The following is a 25,610-nucleotide window of genomic DNA, read 5'->3' on the forward strand; positions in this document are numbered from 1 at the left end:
TTAACCTAACCTTAACCTAACCACCCATGGTAACCATCATGTCTCTTCAAGCATTTAATTATTTGTCCTTCTCCTCTGAAGCCTTCCCTTGTTGACACTTGTCAACATGGGATTGGCTTGAAGAGGAGCACATGGATTGAGGATCACCACTTCCTCAAGCAATCCTAACCCTTCCTCAATCAACTCAATATCAACCCTTCATTTGCCCATTTCCTCTATAAATAGGGCTCATCCTTCGTTGTTGGGGACACACACGAGAGGGATCCATGCATTGTTATTTTGCAGAGATTTTGAATGAGTTGTTTGATGTTTTAGCTCTTCCACTAGTTGGAGTTGCTAGTTTACATTAACACTTCATTTGCATCCTCATCCACACTTGACATAATCAATCATCTCCCATCCTCCATTTGACATCCCTTTTGTGATAAGTGCTCAAATTGAAGGCATATTCCACATAGCAGCAAGATCTTGGAGAGGAGGACAAAGAAGAGTTAACACAAGAGAGCATCACGGGGAAGTTTCGTATTCATTTCGTTTTGTTTATTTCCTAGCTTCTTGTTTATTAATCTTCCTTGATAATACTTTTAAATGATTTGGTTTTATATTGACATCTAATCTCTTGACTGACCGTTTTATTACGTTTCAATATGTATATGTGCCAAACGAAAACCACTAACAAAAAAATACAATTGATAAATCAGTTCTAATAAGTATTCAATTATTTTGCATTAGTGAAGGAACATTTTTCACTCCTGATCACTAAAAGAAAGTTCCTTCACTAATGCAAGTCCGTTGAAGCATGTAATTTCATGGCATTTAATTTTTGGAATTCAACGATTGCAGGATAAAAAGCCTTTGGAGACTTTTAGCAAATGCGGGATCAAAGGCAAACTCCATAATCTTTGTTAGCATCCTCCCAGCCTGTGCCAACATGGTAGCTATAGAGCAGGGGATGTACATCCATGGAGGCATAATCAAAAGAGGATTTTTGTCAAATGTGGCAGTCGCGAGTGCCTTGGTTTACATTTATTGAAAATGTGGAAGCATATAGAAAGTGCGTGAACTGTTTGACAAAATGCTTAAAAAAACCGCAATCTCATGGAATGCTATGATTGCAGGATATGCACAGAATGGCTTTTGCAGGGATGGTCTCAAACTCTTTCAACTAATGAAGTACTCTGGAACATACGCTGAGTAATAAGCCTCATTTCTATTTTATTTGCATGCAATCATGCAGTTTAGTGGATGAGGGCTGCAAATACTTCAACGATGTGAGATTCTCTTATTGGATTACACCTACAAACACTATTATCAGAAACAACAATTTGACCACAATTTCACAACTATGCTAACACTATGGAAAAAACATCTGGTTAGCCCTGACTCGGTGGTGCATCATTTGCTTTCCTTTTTCTGCACTATATTCTGCATGCTTATCTGTCATTGGACTATTGAGTAAAAAGATATATAGAATGAGGTATGGATCCATCAAGAAAATGATGCTTTTGTATCTATGATTCTATGAGTATGATGCAAATGAATGTTGAATGTAAGTCATGGACATTAGAGACTTGTTAGTGGAAAAGATGCATAGTTGTTAGTGGAAGATATGAATAGCTATTAGTGCATGTAGTGTCATTATTTATCCTATTGCTATGGGCATGACAAGACGTGTAATTGTCCAACAAGTATGGTTTTTACATCATTTTCATACACATTAAATAAGGTTTAACTACAACTAATTTCAGATGCCAAGAGGTTTTGTGAAGTTGCTCATATCTTTTGTAAGAGGTGGTTGTAAATATAACATGCTCACCTCAATGTGGACAGAGAAGATTGTTTGACGAATGCTTGCAGCCCAATTCTTCTTTAATTTGTGTTGCTTTTGATTTTAATGGTGAATAGTCCTATCCATTGATATGTGAAAGTTGGAACTGACTAATTTAGTGTTTGGGTTGTTAAATAATAAGACTGGGGAACTCACCTTGATTTTTTCCATATGTGCACCTAGCCTGTGCCTTCTGAGTATTCTTTCTTTGTGTTTTTTTTTTGACAACTAACTTTTAATGAGCTTGATTCACTGTTTTCTCTCTTATTTTGCTTTCATGTTATTTAGGCTATCGGTTTTCTGTATTTGGAGAAATGTTGTGATTGAGCACTGTATGTGATTGGATTCATTTATTGTTATCAAAATTCAAAGAGTCCCTTGTCTTGATTTCAGCCCTATAGGAAACTCTTGAGCTGCTCTTATCTGTGTGTCTGACTGCTTAATCTTCTATGTTCTGGTTATGACAAAGCCAAATCCATATAAAGTATTGTTTCAGCTGATGTCAATTGTTTAAAAATTGGGTTCGACTGATATTGTTAATTGCTTATTTAGTATTCTAAATGGCTTGCATGCTAAAAAAAAAAAAAAGTAGAGAAGTTTCTCACAAATCTCCAATATATTATTTAAGTCAGCCTAATTATAGCAGTTCCTTTTGGTGCAAGTGTTAGTTTCTAGGTTTCTAGGTTTCTGTGTTCTATTTTTTTTTTACGTGTTGGCCTGAAATTCCACACAACTTGCAGAACGGGTAATAATTTGATGGGACTGAGCCTGATCCGAATAGATTGTAATGAAAAAATACTAATTTATCACATTAGCCTTTAAATTTATTGAATTTGAATTTGAATTTATTACGTTTTTTAAAGTCCCTGTCGTTAGGTGGAAACTAATGTTTTCAACTCTCCATTTTCAATTAATCTCTGTTCCGTAAACCATGCCACAAGCTTTTATCGTATGGTGCTGTCTTCTATTTTTTTTCTGATTGGCCCCTTTATTTTTCCCAAAACAGTAAGAGAAAATTTAATGATTTTCTAATGTATTGAGCACGTTTTACGAATTTTCTATTCAATATTAAGAACAGGTAAAAAAATTGGGCATCATGCAGTACGTGGCATTTCCAAAACCATTCACGTGCCTCGTCTATGCTTCCACATTTTGCAAGCATGCTTTCTAGGGTTAGCTCCATAATTCCTTTCCTTCCACAAATGCACCTTCAATTCATTTCATTCAGACCTGAGACTGATCCGAGAAGCAGAAACGGATAGAACAGAATGAGATTAGTGCAGTGCAATCTGTCATGACAAACTCATGACAAATAGCAAAGAGCATGCTGGGACGAGTTTTTAAATGGTAAACTTGCAGTTTATTCATAGACTCGGCGTGTAACGTTTTTGGTCCATTTTTTCCCCAAAAAATCGCTTGAAATAACACCTGAAACTAGTAGGAATTGTGCTTAAATCTGAGGTTGACTAATATATCACTCAGTTCAACCATATTTTATGATTTCAGGTGAAATATTGAACATTAGAACGATTGCCATTGGTTTAGTTCACACTAGAAAGGAGAGATTTTGTCGGAAGACTTTGCATAGCAGGTTTTTCAAGTCCAAAGATTTTCAAGCGCAGGGTTCAGAGATTTTCATCTTTCTGGTTCAGATGAATTTCTCCTTTTATTTATTGAATTCTTGGTAATTTGATATTTTTGCTACTAAGATTTAACAGTTAATTTTTTTAGAATCATTTAACGATTGATTTATTTAACCGTTAAATAAGTTTTGAAAATAAAATTCAGCTTATTTAACAGTTAAATTTGCTCTGAATTAATTTCAAGATTTAGGGATTGAGGTGAGTTCCTTTCCATAGTTTCAGCAAGTTTTTCTGTTCTCAGCAGATCATTTTTTGTTGCGTTTTATTTCTTTCTCAGAGTCTTTCTTTGAATGCCTGCTCAATAATTAAACAATATCAAGATTTCGACATGTTTTTTTCTTACATTATCAGCAAGAAGCATTGTAACTATTATCAGTCCATAAAGTTCAAATGAATCAACTCCAATATTTTGGAGAGACTAAAGTTTTCTAGGATTAAACATTTCTCTATGCTGTTTCCCCACATAGACATTATAGATTACTCTTCATAAAGTAAAACCCGTATCTTTAAAGTGAATTGTAAAGATTTCCATGTGAAAACTGTCAATTAACCGTAAAGATAAAAATAACTAACTCCAACTTTTTGGAGTGTCTCCAAAAATTTAGGTTTTATTTTTCCGTAACACAAGCATGATAGAAACACTTACATGTAATGATGGATGAAAAGATCATATATTATATTGTCATTGTAACTAGTGTAACTTAAAATGTCCTGATTTTTTTCAAATACTAATCTATCCATTCTTTGATTGTATAATTAAATTTAGCGGCCATGTATGCTTCAAGATTATGGCGATTGCTCCCAAGCTTCTTTTGATGGTTCTTTCCACAAATTCTTTTTTTATGATCAAGTTTATTACACCAGTGCGTTGTGTGATTTCTTTATAAAGAAACATCTGTACGATACCTTGGCGTAATTGCATCAGAACAAATACTAATTAAATCTTGAGATATTCAGCTTTCTTTGTGCAGAGCTCAGAATCAGTGTAACTTATATAGAGGAAGATAATCAAAGGCAGCTCTGTTTTCCTTTGTGGCAAGTTTTTTCTTTTTCCGGATTTAGATGGATTCATCTGTACATTATTTTGAGACGCTATGGCGGAATTTCTCTTTCCAGATTTTCATCCACATTTTTTGTAAGTTGATGCAAAAAGGAAAGTTTCTTCTCAGGCAATCATCCGGATATTTGCCCTTTGCGAAGAGAAAAGTTTCTTCTCAGGCAATCATCCGGATATTTGCCCTGTTCGAAGAGATGGATCTTGTGAGACACCCATGAAGGTAGAATATCAAACAACTTCTATTGTGACTCTGCTCCACACGATTGTGACTCTGTACTCCACACAAAATCCTGGTTAGAAATTGCTATTTTACTTATTTATAATTTCAGTTTTTAAATATAAACAAAATCGCAATTTAAATTGTGGATTGGTTTGGGTGTGGGGTGCGCCAGGCTTCTGCTGTAGTGCAATACAGAAGCGACGCTCGAAGACTCTGGCAGCAAGCTACCGTCTGAGACTTCCCCCGAAGAAATTAATTTAATATCGTGTGGTTCATTGAACCACGTATCAGATATTAAACTGATAAGAACAGATACTACACTTGATCTTAGCCAAAAGGCCGAGAAAGGTATGCTTTGAGTCTTTCTTCCCTCGTTGTTTATACTGACGTTTTCTTCGCTGGAGCTTTCGCGTGCTACATGTGGGATAATTATATCTCGAAAGAGTACTCTTTAATTAGCCAATAGGCTAGATTGTGTGGGCTTTTCCCATCGAAATTCAGTAATTCTCATGTCTGAATTTTTTTCCGAGCGCCTCAACATTTTGTGCAAGCAGTGACCTCACGCGAAAATCTTGTCTCAAGCCCAACATAAGTAGCCCTAAAGCTCCGATATTTTCAGACCCGCTCTTCGTTTACTGTGAATAGATTGAGGAAGCAGCTGTAGGGAGATTGGTTTGGGTTTGCCTCATTTAAAAAAATTTATTTCTGCTCTAGTAGGGTTCATTATTTTTTCCCTCAATTTTTTCCCTTTCTTTGTGAATGGTATCATTGAAAGAACGACACAATTTGTGCAGAATCATGAGGTAGGTCGCTTGCCATGGATTAGTGAGTTTTATTTTTTGGAATCTGTACCCAACCGGATAATTTTTTTTGTTGTGCCTTATTTCATTCTAAAACATTTATGTTGTTATTGTCAAGTGAAGGCATTGCCGGGAAAAACAACTTTCACGCAGTTGAAACATTCCTCGCCCCGTGCCTGAAAACAAACTATGACTCGCAACCAATATTTTCGTTCAGAAGGCTGCCAAATTTTTTGTCTCGAGCTCAAGAATAGAGTAGCCCTAAAACCCCGATATTTTCAGATCGATTTTTCGTCTACTGTGAATAGATTGAAGCATCAGCCGTAGGGAGAGTTTTAAAAAGAATTCTGCTGAGGTAGGGTTTTGTAAAATTTTCCTCCAAACTCTGCCCATTTTTTCTCGTGGTATTTGACAGCACGACACAAATTATGCAGAATCTGAAAGCCTTAATTACCCTCTGAACCGCTGTCTGAAGAGTATGGAGAGGGCTTTCAATTTTGCAGACAACCAAATACTACAGATCCTTGGTTTCCGGCACTAGAGGTTGGGTTCGGCCATGTTAGTTTGTTAGTTTGTTAGCTTGGACAGCTGTTTGTCCATTTGCTAAATAATTAGTACATAATTGTTTGCTAACAAATGTAGTTAGATTTCAAACAATTTTTATTAATTATTTGACTCTTTTTAAAAACTTCTAGCAACCAATTTGGTTAGGGTTGTTTAGTTGTTTTTAATCTCAGCCGTTGATTGAGAATTAATCTTGGCCGTTGGTTTTCCAATGGGAGTAGTATATAAGGGGATCAAGGGGCATTTGGAAAACAATGAATTGTGTGGAGAAACTTGCAGTGTTAGCAAGTAAGTTTTGCAATCTTAGCAAGGGCGCAATGATAGCGTTGGGATAGTAGCGAGGTGGAATATAAGCAGGAGGATTAGGAGATCGTCGACGCTTTGTCTGTAAGATGCAAGCAGTATTTGTATCTCTTAATTTGCTTAAGTTTTAATATAGTTCTCATCCGCAGTACTGGTAAGGGATGTGTGTTGGGGAAGTTTGCAAAAGCATCTTTTCCATGGAGTGACACTCGATCTCAAGGTGTTCTTGATCTAGTACATTCAGATGTATGTGGACCAATATCGACGAAATCTCTCAGAGGGTATGAGTACTTTGTTACTTTTATTGATGATTTCTCCAGGAAGACTTGGATATACTTCTTGAAGACCAAGGATGAGGTTTTTCAGTCGCTTCCAAGAGTTCAAGCTCAACTCAATTGGGAAAGGGACTGTTAAGTTTCAGAGGGAGAATGGTAAGATGATTCCTCTTCATGATGTGTTGCATGTTCCAGGCTTAGGGATGAGTTTGATTTCTGTATCTGTCCTTCAGGACAAAGGGTACAATGTACTCTTTGATTAAGTATAAGGATTGGAAATCACCCATAGCTATTGGAGTTAGGAATGGTCGACTTTATAGGTTGCAGTTTGATACTCCTAAGGCACTCATGAGCAACAGTAATCCTAGAGATCTTGGAGAGCTATGGCATAGGAGGATGGGCCATATACATCATGGAGCACTTAAATTGCTTCATGAGACTGTGACAGGTGTTCCAGAGGTGAGCACAAAGCATGATGATGTATGTAAGGGATGTGTGTTGGGGAAGTTTGCAAAAGCATCTTTTCCAAGGAGTGACACTCGATCTGAGGGTGTTCTTGATCTAGTACATTCAGATGTATGTGGACCAATATCGACGAAATCTCTCAGAGGGTATGAGTACTTTGTTACTTTTATTGATGATTTCTCCAGGAAGACTTGGATATACTTCTTGAAGACCAAGGATGAGGTTTTTCAGTCGCTTCCAAGAGTTCAAGGCTCTTGTGGAGAACTCGATAAGAAGGAAGATAAAGGTTTTTTGGTCAGACAATGGAGGCGAGTACAAAGGGAATGAATTCCAAGAGTTTTGTGCTAGGGTAGGAATCAAGAGAGAGTGGACTGTTCCTTACAACCCGCAACAGAATGGGGTTGCTGAGAGGAAGAATCGGTCAATATCAAAGGCAACAAGGGCTATGCTACATGATCAAGACTTTCCTCGCTACTTATGGGTAGAAGCATGTAGTACGACAATATACATACAGAATAGGGTTCCACATAAGGCACTAGGGAAGATGACACCAGAGGAAGCATTCACTGGGAAGAAGTCAAATGTTAGTCACTTCAGGATCTTTGGGAGTTTGGCATATTGTCACATTCCAAAGGATACATGTACCAAGTTAGATCATACTGCAGAAAGAGGGTACTTTGTGGGGTACAGTGAAACCTCAAAGGCATATTGGATATTCATTCCATGGACTAGGCGGATTATTGTTCAACATGATGTCAAGTTCATAGAGGACAAGGCATTTAGAATGTCCAGAGATTTGCCAGCAGATGATCATAGTGAGCAGCCAACACAAGCTCCAAGGATCACTCAACTGAATCAAGGTCAGCAAAGCTCTAGTACAATTACTAGTACAAGCATAGGCTCAGGAGGTGAGAATTCTCAGAGTATGGAGCAATAGGTGCAAGAAGAGATGTCAAGAAGACATGGAGGTTGATATTTCATCTTCTATAGTTGGTAGCAACAACCGTGAGGTTCACCAGACACATAGAATTACTCAGGAGTTAGTGGGTACTCCTAGGAGGAGGAGTAGACAATAGAAACAACCAGCCAAGTTTGATGACTATGTTGCATTAGTTAGTCAGTTGGTAGATAGTGAACCTTCTAGCTATCAGGAGGCTGCACAACATCAAGTGTGGCAAGATGCTATGGTTGAGGAGTATACTTCAATTATGTAGAATGATGTTTGGGGTAGTGTCTAGACCAAAAGATAGAGCTATGGTTGGATCGTGTTGGATCTGTAAGATCAAGCACGGTGCAGATGGTAGCATCAAGAAATACAAGGCAAGGTTTGTGGCAAACAGATTCTCTCAGAAGGAGGGAATAGACTATGAGGAGACATTTGCTCCAGTTGCCAGGTATACTTCTATACAAGCCATAATCTCAATTTCAGCACAAATGGGATGGCAGATCCATCAAATGGATGTCAAGACAACATTCCTCAATGGTGAGTTGAAAGAGGAGGTATACATAGAACAACCAGAAGGCTTTGTAGTACATAGAAAAGAGACCCATGTGTGTAGATTAAAGAGAGATTTGTACAGACTCAAACAGGCTCTCAGAGCGTGGTATGAACACATTGATAGTTACTTGTAGGAAATGGGCTTTGTGAAGAGTGAGGCGGATGCTAATCTCTACTACTTGGTGGTTGGGGGTGAGATTCTCACTCTTGTTCTATATGTGGATGAATTGTTTCTAACAGGTTCACTAGGGCTCATAGAAGAGTGCAAGAGGGACCTTGCAGTAGAGTTTGAGATGAAGGATTTGGGACTTATGTACTACTTTCTAGGCATGGAGGTATGGCAGACAGATAGAGAGATTTTCCTTGGACAAGGGAAGTATTGCATTGAAATCTTGAAAAGGTTCAGGATGGAAGATTGCAAAGCAATGTCTAGACCTATAATCATGAATTGGAGGAAGGTAGAAACATCCAGGGAGAAGGATGTAGATCCCACCTTATACATACAGTTGATTGGTTCTCTCATGTATTTGGTCAACACTAGGCCAGATATAGATTTTGCAGTTAACTCTCTTAGTCAGTTCATGGTTGAGCCAAAGGGAGTGCATTGGACAGTGACAAAGCATGTGTTGTGTTATTTGAGAGGTACAATCGAGTATGGGATTAGATATGCTCAAGGTAAAGGAATCAGGTTGATGGGCTATACTGACACAGATTGGGCAGGTAGTACAACAGACAAGAGGAGCACTTTAGAGTGTTGTTTCAGTCTGGGATCAGGAGTTGTCTCTTGGTTCAGTAGGAAGCAGAAGTCTGTGGCTCTGAGTTCTGCAGAGTTGGAATACATAGCAGCTAGCATGGCAACATGTGAAGTTATATGGCTTCAGAAGTTGCTAGTAGCCTTGTTTGGTCAAAAGGTGGAGACTACAATGATACACTATGACAATCAGAGTTGCATTAAGTTGACTGAGAATCCGGTGTTTCATGATAGGTCGAAACATATAGACATCAAGTATCACTTCATCAGAGATTGTGTACAGCGTGGAGTTGTTCAGCTATAGTTTATACCTATAGATTAGCAAGTAGTAGATATTCTGACAAAGGCATTGGGGAAGGCAAAATTCATCTTCTTCAGAGAGAAGTTGGGTGTCATGTAGAACAACTTCCTCACTAAGAGGGAGTGTTAGTTTGTTAGCTTGGATAGCTGTTTGTCCATTTGCTAAAAAATTAGTAAATAATTGTTTGCTAACAAATGTAGTTAGTGTTCAAACAATTTTTATTAATTATTTGACTCTTTTTAGAAACTTCTAGCAACCAATTTGGTTAGGGTTGTTTAGTTGTTTTTAATCTAAGTTGTTGATTGAGAATTAATCTCGGTCGATGGTTTTCCAATGAGAGTAGTATATAAGGGGGTCAAGGGGCATTTAGAAAATAATGAATTGTGCGGAGAAACTTGCAGTGTTAGCAAGTAAGTCTTGTAGCGTTAGCAAGGGTGCAGTGATAGAGTTGGGATAGTAGTGGGGTGAAATATCAGCAGGAGGATTAGGAGATCATTGAAGCTCTATCAGTAAGAGGCAAGCAGTATTTGTATCTCTTAATTTGCTGCAGTTTTACTATAGTTCTCATCCGCAGTACTGGTTTTCCCTTCGAGGTTTTTTCTAGGGACAATTGTCTAAAAATATTGTATTCATTGTGTTGCGCATTTATATGAGTTTGTGAAATTATAGTTATGTTATTTTCCAATATTTGTTTCTCAAATAATCTATCAAAGATAGGAGGATAATAATCAGTAATTGTAATAGGTTTTTCATAGGCCAAACTCAAACGGACCAGGCACCATACATCAATGGTGTTTCTTGTTTAAAGTTTTCAAAATTTTCAATATTCCATGTGCAAAAAGAGAAAATTGGGAGATGAAAATAAAATGATTTGTAGAGATGGTGGAAAATAAAATGTGGAAGCAAGCACGTAATGGATGAATGCAAATTGTTTTATGAAATGTCTCACAGTTTGCAACGTGAAATTAAGCAAAACTTTGGAGTGGAAATCTTGTGGCAAATGGAAAAATGTGTGTAGGAAGTCCATTCTATTATGAAAAATAAATTTGTCATAGAGCAATCATGTGATGCTTTGATTCTATTTAGGTTAGAAGATGATAATTTTTTCAGATGACATACCCTTAGCTCTTCTTTTCTTAATAGTTTCAAGAAGGCTTGGGTGAATGGCCTGATCTGAATGATTCTTCTTCCACCAAAATTTGTGAGATTGGTATTTTTAGCACCCCATTATTTTCAAAATAAGGGAAGAGGGTTTTTGTGAGATTGGTTTTAAAAGTTTTATTAATGCAGATTGCTACTAGGGCCTAAAATGGAGAAGCAAATACCACAAATTCTTGGTTCCGTCAAACTCAAATGGATTAGAAATGATTTTGCATTGCCTCTTAAAGTCGAAGATGATTTTAACATTCAACATCTTTCATTCACTGGACAAAGGAGCCTTTTGATCTTTCTAAATATGCATTCATAAATATCTTCACAAAATGTAGATGCATTTCTTCTTTAGATTATCTTTTTTCGAACATTGTGAGGAAATAGTATGGTGGTGTTAAGATAATTTATTCTTTGTTTTTTGGTCCTATTATAAGCAAATATGTTGGTCTCTATTGCTAGATTTTTAATTCAAGGAAGAAATGGCTTGTTATTTAAAAAGTCAGTTTAAACATCAAGAGAATTCAGTATATCCATGTGACTCCTTTCTAGATTCTGGTCAGTAACCTTTTACTAGGATTTGGAGAAGCTAGATAGGAACACGATGTTTGAATTAGGGCAGTTTATGTCACTATGTTACTTCCTAGCATGTGGTTCTATATGAATTTCTTTAATTGATTCTATACCTCTTGCTGATAACTATGGATTTTGTGTTTTATTTATCTATTATGCTTGTCTTAAGATTTCTATGTTGCTGCTTCTGTTACTTGGATTTATAATGGCTAATGTAGGAAGCAAGCGCCTTGTACTATATCTTGTTTGGTTCAAATGGTACTAGATCTTGTTTGGTTCAAATGGTACTTATGCATTGGTCATCTCAGATTGAATTTCTTGTATGCTCATTATTATCCTATACATATTTTGGAATAAGATACTTGTTCTTGGCATTTTAGGCTAGGTTCGGGTCCTAGTTCTTGCCCAGTCCTTGTCCTCCTTGGGTTCTCCCTGGGTTCCACCCAGGTCTTGTTCAGGTGGATGGGTTCTCTATGGGTCCTCCCTAGGTTCTCCTTGGGTTCCACCTGGGTCCTGTTCGGGTGGATGGGTTCTTTGTGGGTCCTCCTTGGGTTCTCACTGGGTTCCACCCCGGTCCTGTTTGGGTGGATGGGTTCTTTGTGGGTCCTACACAAGACACACAGAGAATCCATCCACCTTGGTGGAACCAAAGGAGAACCCATCCACCTAGGTAGGACCTGGGCGGAACCCAAGGAGAACCCGAGTAGACCCAGGAGAACCCAGTTCCGTGCGTTCCCAAAAATGCGGCCCATTGGTCATAAAAACACAAAAAATAATTAAAAAACACTTTTTAAAATATTTTTTTAACATGTAAACCCATGTCTCTCTGATCTTTTCCAATATGCTTCACTGGTCTACTCTGAATTCTATTCTTATCCTCTAAATAAGGCTACTCGTATATTCTCTTATTCTATCACACCAAGATGTTCTAGACTACTCATATATATATGGATGAACCCGTACCCATACCCAAGGGAAATTTATTTTTGCCGAATCCTCAAATCCATGCCTGAACCAGTAACTTAGTAAATATTTTAAATGGTTTGCTAAGAATTTCTATATCTACCTGCATAGTGTGTTTGACTTTGACTTTTGGCATCTTGGTACTCCCTGTTGGATCTAGATACTTTTAGCAGTACCTATATTTTGAACAAATTGCTCTCAAAAAAAAAATTGTAATGATTATTTTTCTTCCGCATGTCCATAAATTTATGAATGTTAAGATATTGTCTTGGTTGAGAAAATTGAAGCCATTTTCTTAGATTTTACTTCAAAATTTAGCATTATTCCCTAGTGATTAAGGATGCTTCTACCAAAATAATTCATAATCACTTAACATGAACTCTACAAATATTCTACATTTCTCAAAATTTTGGGGATGGGATGGGATTGAATGGCAGGACATATTTTGGGGCTGGTAGTCCAAGGGGCATTTTTGGGGGATGGTTGGAGGATATGTATGATGTGATTGCTTGCTTTGTCAATTATGATGATAATATTTCTAATGGGATTCCCATTGTATATGAATGCTCTCATAAGGATGAGTTGGAGATTTCTACATTATGAAAAATATATGGATGTGAATGCTAATGGGGACACATGCTTTCCTATGAGTGAATTGATATTTTTTTGCTTTGGTGACCTTTGGTAGGACAAGTTGGATATTTTAATTGTTGCGGATGCAAATGATGTTAAAAGTTCATTTTTAATCTCATTGATCGAATATACTAATCTTAAATGTACATCTTCTAAGAAGGATTTGAGCCTTTGTCCCAAAGAGGAAGAAGATAATATCATTTCTGAATTTTATAATAGAGGTAATGAATGTGTAGTAGGTTGCACATAAAGCTTGAAAATGATGAGAAAATTGAAGGATGCAATCCTCCTCTTGATGTGTTTCAAAATCAGTTGTAGCTTGATGATCTTGTTTCGATGAATAAATATACTAATGACATTATGATTATGGGCATTTGTGCTATTACTGATTTGCATCCAAATGAGTATATTAATAACATATAATGCTAGGATTCTCTTTAGGCTAGAAGATGATAATTTTTTGAGATGTCATACCCCGATTTCTTTCTTTTATTTGTAATAGTTTCAAACAAGGCTTGGGTGAATGGTCCAATCTAAATGATTCTTCTTTCACTAACATTTGTGAGATTGGCATTTTGAGTAGCCCATTATTTCCAAAATTGAGGGATGAAGATCTTTGTTAGATTGATTATAGAAGTGTTATTATTGCATATTGTTACGAAGGGCCTAAATTGGAGAAGTAAATTGAAGAGCGTTGTCCTTCTTGTGATTTCTTAAGTTGATCTCTAAATTGGTGGTTTGCCCAATGAGTTGAATTACGCTTTTGGTTTAGAAATACTTTGTGTCTAGGAATTTAGAGAGTGGTGTAGGAGCACCTAAGGGTTGAAATGCCCTTAACAAATTTTGGCTTGTGAGACCTCCCAGTGGTCATGTATATACATAAGGACTGGCTCTAGTCCATTTTTTTGGTTGCTTAGTTGTAGTTTTTGATTTTGTCTTACCGGCAAGACCTACCCCGATTGGCAAGTTTTACCCCGATGAGGTCACCAGAGTTGTAGTATTTGTATCAAGCATCAGTAGGAGTGGTTCACACTTACCCTGATGACCTAATAAGTCATTAGTGCTTGGAGTATTCTTATCGAGTATTAAGGGAAGTGGTTTCAAGGTACACCGACGACTCGATGAGAAAGCATAGGCATGGAGTGGAGCCATCGGGTATCAGGAGGAGTGGTTTCTAGTTACCCTGATGAATCGATGAGAAGGTATAGGCATGGAGTATTGCCATCAAGTATCAAGGAGAGTGGTTTCAAGCTATCCCACGGACCCAATAGGAAATTGCTAGCCGAGGTGATAGTCATCGACCATTGGAAGGAACGCTTCAGTGTTACCCTGACGACCCGATGACAAGGCACAAGCGGACGAGGTAGACAGTGGAGACATCGGCCATTAGAAAAGCACAATGTAATGCTACCCAATGACCTGATGGAAATGCCCAGGAAGCGGAGGAAAGCATCGGCCATCGAACAAACGGTTTTCTCACTATCCCGATGCCTGATGGAAAAGTGTGAGTGGTGAACATGGTTATGGGCCATTGGTGAAGGTGTGTTTTAGTTACCCCATCACCCGATGGAAAAGTGTGAACTTTGCAAGTCACCAACGGGCATCGGAAGCCAGGTTCTGAGGCTACGTTGATGACCCATTATGAAACTATTTTCTCCAGTTTGTAACCGTCCGTGTTTCATGATAGATGGATGAGCTATAAAAGACTAATTGTAAGGTGTTGGACTGGATGGATACTACAGGAAACACAAGAGAAATGCATACAATTCTATTTTTTGGTTTTCTATTGCTGAGTGTTTTACTGTCTTGTTTTTGTTAAGTTTCATTATAGTTTTGTAATTAAAGCTTCTTTTTTGTTGTTCGTTTCTTTGTTTTGAATTCATAGTGTAAGTATGGCTCTGTCTTGAACCTCCACTGTGGGATCCACATGGCCATTGGAGTTCTTCAGGAAGTGCCAAAAATGTACAGTAAGAGTAGAGTAACAGTAAGAGGAAACTAGGAAATGGCCATCACCATTTCTGCATACTGAGCCTAGGCGAGCTTGGAAGAAGTACGGCTAGGTTTTAGTGACCGTAAAGGAGTAAATGTAGGGGCAGACTGACATAGAAGTCTGATTGTAAAATCAGATAGGATGATGACTTTACAGGTTGTGAGTAAGAAAGGGTAGTCCTACACCTCTGCAAACATAGAGACAAAATCTAGGAGCATGGAGAACAAGCTTTTTTATGAGCTTGTAACGAGTGTGGTGAGAAAACAAATGGTAGGGAAGCCCTTAGACTTCCCTTAGAAGTCTAGAGGTGTAGACTTGGAACCTAGAAAGGGATAGAAGAAAACCATCAAAGAAATCTAATTGATGGCAAACTAGGTAGCCTCCCTATCATATTGGTGTAGCGTCCTAAAATTGCGACACTTGCAATTTTGACTGCATTTTGGTCTTCATGATGGCGATGCAACACAGAACTTGAATGGAGACCTCGAAACTTGTCCACGACACTAAAAACTGCATTTTTCAAGCACCCTGGCCTGAACCTCCTTTGCACCCTGCTGTCCCGGGAGGTGGGACTAGAGCGCCCAGCACCCTGGTCCCCCAGGACCATGGCGCCCAACGCCCTGGTCCCCCAGGACCATGGTGCCCAGCGCCCTGGTCCCTGGGCCTATTTTGGGCCCGGTCTCTTTTGGACTTCGGGTCTTTTTGTTTGCAAATTGGAACTTAACTTTCCTGGTCGGCCTAAGGTCGGGAAAATCAGTCTATTAACCCTAATTGACAAGTATATAAACTACATTTTCCTCTCCCATTTGGGTAGAAGAGGGACATATGTGTACAAGCATGGAAACTATACTCAAGCATTCAAGCATTCCTCCAAGCAATTGATCATTCCAAGTCTCCATTCAAGGCTAAGTGTTGCATTCAAGACAAGGATTCAACCATTGAAGAGGAGATCACATGCTACATACAACATACAACAAACAACAACATCTATACCTTCGCACATAAGGATACAAACATCCTTACAACAAGGTATTAGTACTTGTTTTACATTACAGACATTTACATTTACAGCATTTCTCATTTCTTGGTTAATTCCAAAACCGGGGTTTGACCTAAAGGCAAACCCCTAATCCCTAATCCCCCAATCATCTTCGCTTTTCTGTGTGTAGGTTGCAGGTACGCGGCTGAAATTGAAGATCTGGAATCCTTGTGTAGAGACGAATAGATCCCCCTTCGTTTCGCGGATTTTTCGGAGGACCGTGGCGCTCGGGCGCCATCGTCCCGACAACTTTTGCTCAAATTTGTAGGACAGCACCGTATCGACATTTTACTACTAATTCCAGGTCCGCAGCTTCATCCTATATCCCTATCTCAGTTTATAAGCGAATCTTTGTCACTTTCTATGCATTCCTAGCTTAATTCTTTTATCAACATTCTTTACAAAAGAGGGTAGCCTTGCTTTCTTAACCCTTGAAACACATTTAGCATCCAATCTTGCATTGTGTGGGATTGGATCTTGTGGGTTTCAACCCCTCTTTTGAATGTAAAGTATCTCCCTTAAGTGAAAACCATCAACCCTAGCGATCTCCCTTCTCTCTCCTCAGAGTTGGAAGAGGGGAGAGCAACTAGGGTTCGATTGCGATTTTCCGCTTTACAATTGGTATCAGAGCAAGTTTAGAGTTGGGAAGAAAGTAGTTGATGATAGATACTGAATCAGTAGGATAAAATAGTCTCAGAATGGTGACTAATGAAGAGTTAGCAAAGAAGGTAGAAGATCAGGAGGAAGAGAATAGACTCCTGAAAGAAAGATTGCTACAATTGGAGAGCAAACTAGATGTAGTTGAAGACAAAAATGAGAAAGTGACAATCAAGGTCAATGAGGGGAAGGGAAAAGAAGTTGTAGAAGAGGATAGGACTCCTGAACTAGACCCTATTCTACCGGAAGAACCTTTCCTTAAAGAATTTAAATCCTTAGGAGGAAAATCTTTAGAAGGAGTGCCACTTTTTTGTGGAAAAATGGAGCTAGAGGTAGTCCTGGAATTGATAGAGGGATTGGAGAATCACTTTGAATGTGATGGAATCAGTGAGGCACAAAAGGTGAAGGTGGCCAAATGTAGATTGAGAGGGGCAACTTTGAATTGGTGGAAGTGTATCCAAGAAGAGAGGCAAAAAGAGGGCAAGAACCTCATTGCTACTTGGAAGGGCATGTTAGCCAAGGTGAAAGAGGCCTACGTCACTAAAGATTATGAAATCCAATTGCATAAGAGGAGACAAAATTTGAGGCAAAAAGAATTGGATGTGAGCAGCTACACTAAGGAATTTCAAAAGTTGTGTCTGAGATACAAGGTGGTAGAGGATGAGAGCATGAAGGTAGCCAGATACTTGAATGGCTTGAGATGGAATATTCAAGAGGAGTTGAGTTTGTTATGTCCTAACACCGTGCATAAGTGTTATCAATTGGAATTGAAGGTGGAGGAAAAGAACAAAAAGAAGCAAGAACAAAGCAATAGAGGAAGAGGTAGAGGAAAAGATGGTAGAGGCCAAAGAGGCAGTTTTGGTGGAAGAGGAGCAGATCAAAGGTCCCAAGGAGAGTCCAAACTTATAGAGAAAAGTGAGGATTCACAGAGCAAGAGAAGCTATAGAGGAAGTGGATCATCTAGCAACCCAGGAAGAGGTAGATCTAGTGGATAGGGAAGAGGGTCCTACTTCTCCACCATAAAGTGTTACAATTGCCAAAAGCTGGGTCACCCTGCCTATAGATGTCTAGAGAAATCCTCTTCTTCTCAACAAAGTGAAAGAAGAGTGACATATGCACAAGAAGATGCAGAAAGTAGCAAGACACAAGATGTGAGCTTAGCTCCTAAAGATGGAGAAAATTTAATGATGAGAAGAGCCTTCATTAAGGAGCCAATCAAAAAAGAACCAACTAAAAGAAGATCTTTGTTTAGAATCAAATGCAAGGTCCTTGGTAAGGCTTGTAGAGTGGTGATAGACTCAAGATCTAATGACAACATTATGTCAAAGGAAGCAGTAAGTAAATTGAAGTTAAAAATAATTCCACATAGTAATCCATATAGGGTCACTTGGTTCAACAAGGAGCAGCATGTGGTAGTGAATGAACAAACATGGCTTGAGTTTGACATAGGTAGTTATAAGGATAAATTATTATGTGAAATCCTTCCTATGGATGCTTGCCATCTACTTCTTGGTAGACCATGGCAGTTTGACAGAAAGGCCATTCACAATGGAGAGAAGAACTCTTATTCTTTTCAAAAGGATGGAGTTACATACCATATTTAGTCCCTAAGTGATGAAGGAGAGACCAGCAAAACTAAAGGCCCAAATGTGTTATTGGTGGGTGAAAAAGAGTTCATTAACACTCTCAAGGAAGGAGGAGTGGGGTTTTCTCTTATAGTGAAACCAAAGGAAGCAAAGAAAGAAAAGAAGGTTCAAATACCTCATGAAGTGCAGCAGATACTAGACAACTTCAAAGAAATCATAAGTGATGGAGCACCAGCAACACTACCTCCTTTTAGAGCCATAAGCCATCAGATTGATTTTGTTCCAGGGGAATCATTACCCAACAAAGCAGCTCCTATAAGATGACTCTGGAACAAAACAATGAAGTGGCTAGACAAGTCCAAGAATTATTGGACCAAGGGTTGATAAAGAATAGCATAAGTCCTTGTGTCGTACCTACATTGTTAGCACCCAATAAAGGAGGAACATGGAGGATATGCACAGATTCAAGAGCCATAAATAGATCACTATCAGGTAAAAATTTCCTATCCCAAGAATTGAAGACTTGATGGACTTCTTGGGAGGTGCAAAGTACTTTACTAAGATTGATCTCAAGAGTGGATACCACCAGATCGGGATAAAAGAAGTTGATGAATGGAAAACAACCTTCAAAACCAATGAAGGACTTTTTGAGTGGCTTGTTATGCCATTCAGTCTTAGTAATGCTCCCAGTACATTCATGAGACTCATGAGTGAAGTGCTTAAATATTTTATTGGTAAATTTGTTGTTGTATGCTTAGATGATATCTTGATTTTCAGTAGAATTAAAGAGGAACATCTAGAGAATCTTGGTATTATATTGCAAAAATTGTATGATGAGCAACTAACAATAAAATTGGAGAAGTGTGAGTTTATGAAGCAACTTGTCTATCTCGGATTTGTAGTTTCAGGAGGAGATTTGAAGATGGACACATCAAAGGTGGAAGCCATCACAAATTGGCCAACACCAAAGACAACAAGTGCAGTAAGAAGTTTTCATGGTTTGGCACAGTTCTATAGGAAGTTTATCAGAGGGCTTAGTGATATTTGTGCACCCATGCTGGATACCATCAAAGGAGGAGTTAAAATTAAGTTTCAGTGAACCAATGTAGCTAACAAAGGATTTGAACATTTGAAACAAAAGGTAGCTACACAACCAGTAGTCATTCTTCCTAGTTTTGATAAGTTGTTCACAATTGAATGTGATGCAAGTAATATAGTAGTTGGTGTTTTTTTGAGTCAAGAGAATAGACCTATAGCTTTCTTTAGTGAGAAGCTCAATGATGTCAAGAAGAAGTATTCATCCTATGATCTCGATCTGTATGCTCTTGTCCAAGCTCTTAAGGAGTGGACCCACTACTTTTTACCTAAGGAGTTTGTTGTTTACACAGATAATCAAGTTTTAAGTTTTCTGAATTCACAAGATAAGTCGAGTCATCAACATGTTAAATGGGTGGAGTATTTGCAGTCATATACTTTTTCTATTAAGAATACGAAAGGACAGTGTAATAAAGTAGCAGATGCTTTGAGTAGAAGGCTACTAACAGTGCAAGAAGTGCAGATTCAAAGTATTGGAGTTGATTACTTCAAGGATTTGTACCCCAATGATGAAGATTTTGCAGCCATTTACAAGGTTTGCCAAGAATTTCAGAATCACTTTTACAGTGAATATGCTGATTTTACTTTGCAGAATGGTTTGTTGTTTAAAGGTGGACAGTTGTGTGTTCCCAAAGGATCGATGAGGGAATATCTGATCCAAGAAAAATACAATGGATGCTTGAGTAGTCATTTTTGCCTTAATAAGACATTGGAACTTGTTCAAAGGTTCTACTATTGGCCTAGAATGCAAAGGGATATCAGATGGTATGTTGAGCAGTGTATGGTTTGTCAGAAATCTAAAGGTACAACTACTAATGCTGGTCTTTATCAGTCATTACCTATTCCTACAAGGTCATGGGAATGTGTAAGTATGTATTTTGTGCGTGGATTACCCAAAACTAAGCTTGGCTGTGATAACATTTTTGTTGTTGTTGACAGATTCAATAAGATGGCACAATTTGTTCCTTGTAAAACTACTCATGATGCTAGTCACATTGCACACTTGTTTTTCAAAGAGGTTATAAGAATCCATGGTTTGCCGGTTAGTATTGTTTCAGATAGAGATGTCAAATTCCTTGGACATTTTTGGAAAACTCTTTGGAAAATATTGGCTTTTGGTTCAGCCTATCATCCCAAAATGGATGGTCAAATAGAGGTAGTCAATAGGACACTTGGAAACCTATTAAGGTGCTGGAAAAAATAATATGGACAGAGTTGGGATCAGGTTCTACACTAGGCAGAGTTTGCCTACAATGATAGTGTCAACATGTCTACTGGGAAGAGTCCTTTTGAGATAGTGTATGGTATGCACCCACAAGGTGTTATGGAATTATGAGATCTTGGTAATCTGTCACACAAAAGTGGTCAAGTTGATGATGTCGCTTAATCCATGAAGGAGGTTCATGACCAAGTCTGATGAGCTCTCCAAGATTCTTCACAAACAGTCAAAGCCAAAGTTGATGCCACACGGAGAGATGTGCACTTTTCGGTTGGAGATTTTGTGATGATACATTTGAACACGACTTGACTTCAGAAAGGGGTTCCTAGCAAGCTACAAATGAGGAGAATAGGCCCATGTAAATTTTTAGCCAAGTATGGCTCTCATGCCTATAAGATTGATTTGCCATCTGATATTGCTTTGTCTCCCATTTTCAATGTCGCAGATTTGGTTTTCTACAAGGGACAACTTCCCAAGGAGAATGCGGGAGTTTTAGATGTTCAACAGTCACTTGCCAACCTACCATTACTTTCTTCTTCCATGCCTCAGGCTGAGAAAGTGTTGGATTCCCACGTTCTCAAGAAGACTCGACACCAGGTCTACATAGAACATTTGGTCAAATGGATGCATAAACCTGATTCTAAAGTGATCTGGGTCCCTGAATCAGACTTTGTTAGGTCAGGCATTGAGCTTTCCTTGCTGCTGCACGCAGTCACTTTACTTCTTTGTTTTGGGGGGAGTATGGTGCAGGAGCACCTAAGGGTTGAAATGCCCTTAACTAATTTTGGCTTGTGAGACCTTCCAGTGGTCATGTAGATACATAAGGATTGGCTCTAGTCCATTTGTTTGGTTGCTTAGTTGTAGTTTTTGATTTTGTCTTATTGGTAAGACCTACTCCGGTCGGAAAGTCTTACCCCGATGAGGTCACTAGAGTTGGAGTAGTTGTATCGGGCATCGACACGAGTGGTTCACACTTACCCCAATGACTCGATAAGTCATCAGTGCTCAAAGTATTGTTTTCAGGTATCGAGGGAAGTGGTTTTAAGCTACCTCGATGACTTGATGAGAAAGCATAGGCATGAAGTGGAGCCATCAAGTATCGGGAGGAGTGGTTTCTAGTTACCTTGATGACCTGATAAGAAGGCATAGGCATGGAGTGGAGCCATTGGGTATCAGGGAGAGTGGTTTCAAGCTATCGTGCGGACCCGATAGGAAAGTGCTAGCCAAGTGGATAGTCATTGACAATTGGAAGGAAAGGTTTAGTATTACCTCGATGACATGATGACAAGGCACAAGCGGAGGAGGTAGATAGTGGAGACATCAGCCATTAGAAAAGCGCAATGTAATGCTACCTGATGACCCGATGGAACATCACAAAGTGGAGGAAGATGGCATCGGCCATTGGGCCAACATGTTTGGAGGGGTCCCGTTGACTTGATGGAAACACCCAGGAAGTGGAGGAAAACATCGACCATTGGATGAAGGGTTTTCTTGCTATCCCAATGCTCGATGGAAAAGTGCAAGTGGTGAACATAGTTATCAGCCATCGACGAAGTTGTGTTTTGGCTACCCCGATCACCCGATGGAAAAGTGCAAACTTTGCAAGTCACCAACGAGCATCGGAAGCCAGGTTCTAAAGCTACGTCGATGACCCGTTATGAAACTGTTTTCTCCAGTTTGTAACCACCTGTGTTTCATGATGGATGGATGAGCTATAAAAGACTAATTTTAAGGCACTGGGTTGGTTGGATACTGTAGGAAACAAAAGAGAAATACATATGTCTATTTTCTGGTTTTCTATCGCAGAGTGTTTTATTGTCTTGTTTTTGTTAAGTTTCATTACAGTTTCGTAATTAAAGCTTCATTTTTGTTGTTCATTTCTTTGTTTTGAATGCACAGTGTAAATATTGCTTTGTCTTGAACCTCCACCGTGGGATCCACATGACCATTGGAGTTCTTCAAGAAGAGCCAAAAATGTACACTAAGAGTAGAGTAGCAGTAAGAGGAAACCAGGAAATGGCCATACTGAGCCTAGGCGAGCTTGGAAGATGTCCGACTAGGTTTCAGTGATCGTAAAGGAGTAAGTGTAGGGGAGGACTAGTATAGAAGTTTGATTGCAAAATCAGATAGGATGATGACTTTACAGACTGTGAGTAAGCAAAGGTAGTCCTACACCTCTGCAAGCATAGTGACTGAATCTAGTAGCATGGAGAACAAGCTTCTTTATGAGCTTGTAATGAGTGTGGTGAGAAAAAAAATGGTAGGGAAGCCCTTAGAAGTCTAGAGGGGTAGACTTGGAACCCAGAAAGGGATAGAAGCAAACCATCAAAGAAACCTAACTGATGGAAAACTAGGTAGCCTCCCTATCAGTATGCAGGTGATAATGGAGCTTCCCAATCCCATGAAGGTCATGTTTCACATTGATGATGACCTTCTTATACTTAGAGTCGAGTATTTTATACAAGACATTGAAGCATGTTACAAAATGAATGAGTTTGCAATATGTAAATAAACATGAATATCATCTGGTTCTATTTAAATTGAAGAGGTTCTTGAATATGATTTTTTTCAGTTGAATGTGCATAAGGATTGTTTCTTTTGTGTGGAGAATAATGGTGAATTTACCTATTGTCATGAGGAACATTATTTAGTTCACATGTCCGAAGTCACTTCTTTTCTCATGATTACTTGCAAGTGAAATGTCACTTTATGAAGCTGGATCAATCACATATACATGTACTCCTTGAACATATTGAGCATGACAGTTTTGTATTTGATATAAAACCATGATATTGTATTGCTTTTATCCCTTTGTAAAGTTGTACAATACACATGATACATCTAAAAAATATAATGGGATGTTTCAATCATTATTGGGCTACAACGTTCAAATATGTCTAATATTTTCCAACAGTAGCAAATTCAAATGTGTTTTGAAATGCATCAACACTATTTTTATATAGTCAAGCATAGCAATGTTTTTAGGATGGATTATAAGAATCATTAAAGAATATAGTATTTTTTAATTTTTTTTCTTTATTGAACAAAGAAAAGTACAAAATTGTTTAAAAAATGAGTATCTAAAAAAGAACTCTAAAAAATGGAAAGATAAGAAGTAGCAACCACCAAAAAAAATGACAATTTGTTGTTCAGAGGGCCCTAAAAAATACTCTTAAGAGTTGTAGCCAATATAAGCTACTACATAACAATAGTTATTCATGAAACTTTAACAAAATATACATGATGCTATATAGTTGAAGATAACATGAGAATAAGAAGTACATCATGTGACTAAAGATTACATATTAAATTTGAAGAACTTTTGAATCTGTCTAGAACATTGAACATCATCAGCATGCAATTGAACAATCTGGAACATGCAATTGAACAATCTTGAATTTAATCTTTTCCAATAGTTTGTTGTAGGTACTCTTTTTTTTCAACTAGGAACACAAATGAACAAATTGTAACATAACGTCACAATAAAATTCTAGCATTTTCACTTCCTGACAAGTAATTTGATTAGAGAAAACAACCAAGCATCTACTTTTCCAAATATGAAGCAAGATAGATTGTCTCATTGAATCGACAATAATATACCTTGTCAAACTAACACACAAAACTGCTTCTTTCCAACCCAAAACATGGTTGAAAATAGCAAGGAATTTGACAGAGGTGAATGTTAGATTCACATTTTTGGTGGCTTAGGGTCACTGAGAAATGATTATAAAATGGTAAATTTAGAAATTTGCAGGTTAGCTTGTTCACTTGATTGATCAGATACTAGTCTACATTGTAAAGATTACTTATGGAATCTCATTATGTTCACAAGGGGCATGTATCCATGAACAAGAGCCATTTTTTGTATTAATTTCACACCATCATATTTCTAGCTTTTAGCCTTCAATTTGATGATAGAGCCCTATTTTTTATTCCAAAATGATATATTAGCCACAATTTTGTTTCACAAATTTCTTAATTTTTAATGACCGATATTCAAATTTTGGCAATTCATATGTGTCCATCTATGATTGCAAGTCATTGGGATGAGATTTGAGTCCGAAATTATGATTTTGGCCATGCTTGCATCTTTGAACAACTCTCATTTTAAAGTTAAATTTTTTTATTTGTAAAATTGTACGAGTCTTAATAATTCACAAGTATCTATTAGTTTTGATTTCAAGTCCATTTGACAAAAAATAAGTCTATGATAGAAACTTGATTTCGAGTGCATTAAACAAAATTTAAGTCTATGATAGAAATTATATTAACAACATTTAAAATGGCATGGGGAGTTTGTTCTTTTGCTTGGTATATGTATCAACAACATTTAAAATGACTCAAGGAGTCTCTACTTTTCCTTGGTTGCAACAAACATATAAATATTGAGGGAGGCACAAAGACTTATGATAAATTATATGGCAGCAACAAAAATAGTAATATACATGCAATATAATATGCATCATACATACATTAATGAAGTTTCTACAAAATGATCAATATTCTATAGGGGAAAAAAAGATATTTTTGAGTAAAATGAGTTCACAAATATGATGAAAAGCAAAATGTGGAAGCAAGCACAAATTGGATGACTTCATATTGTTAAATAAAATCTCACAATTTGGAAGGTGCAATTAAACAAATATTTGGAGTAAAAAATCTTTTGGAAAAGTGTTTGCAGAAAGTCTCTTTTAATATGGGAATAAAGATGGGAAAATAAAAAATTACTTGGTTGGACATTTGAGAAGGGAAAAGTCATTCATAAGCATAGGAGTGAAAATTTGAAGGTTTACAAAATTTATGCTAAAAGAGAGAATTTTTTTGTATATTTTATGGAAAAAAGTCATTCAGTCAAATATATAAGGTATTTGGAGGCTATGTTACTAGAAGGAGAAATGTGAAACATGATGACAAGGTATCATAAGGAGAAACAAAACTTGTAAAGGTTACAATTAAAATAAATTAAAATAGTTTTTTAAATAATAATTAATTATATATTTA

At 37.7% G+C, this 25,610-nt stretch overlaps 1 non-coding gene across 1 annotated transcript; it reads right to left on the reverse strand.

The window, feature by feature from the left end:
- Positions 1-4,906: 4,906 nt before the first annotated feature.
- Positions 4,907-5,100, reverse strand: LOC131860428 (U2 spliceosomal RNA). The gene has a single exon (XR_009359562.1). It is a non-coding gene; the product is annotated as a U2 spliceosomal RNA (small nuclear RNA).
- Between the last annotated feature and the right edge of the window lie 20,510 nt (positions 5,101-25,610).

The sequence above is a fragment of the Cryptomeria japonica genome, chromosome 11 (genome assembly GCF_030272615.1).
Source record: "Cryptomeria japonica chromosome 11, Sugi_1.0, whole genome shotgun sequence".
Classification (NCBI taxonomy): Eukaryota; Viridiplantae; Streptophyta; class Pinopsida; order Cupressales; family Cupressaceae; genus Cryptomeria; species Cryptomeria japonica.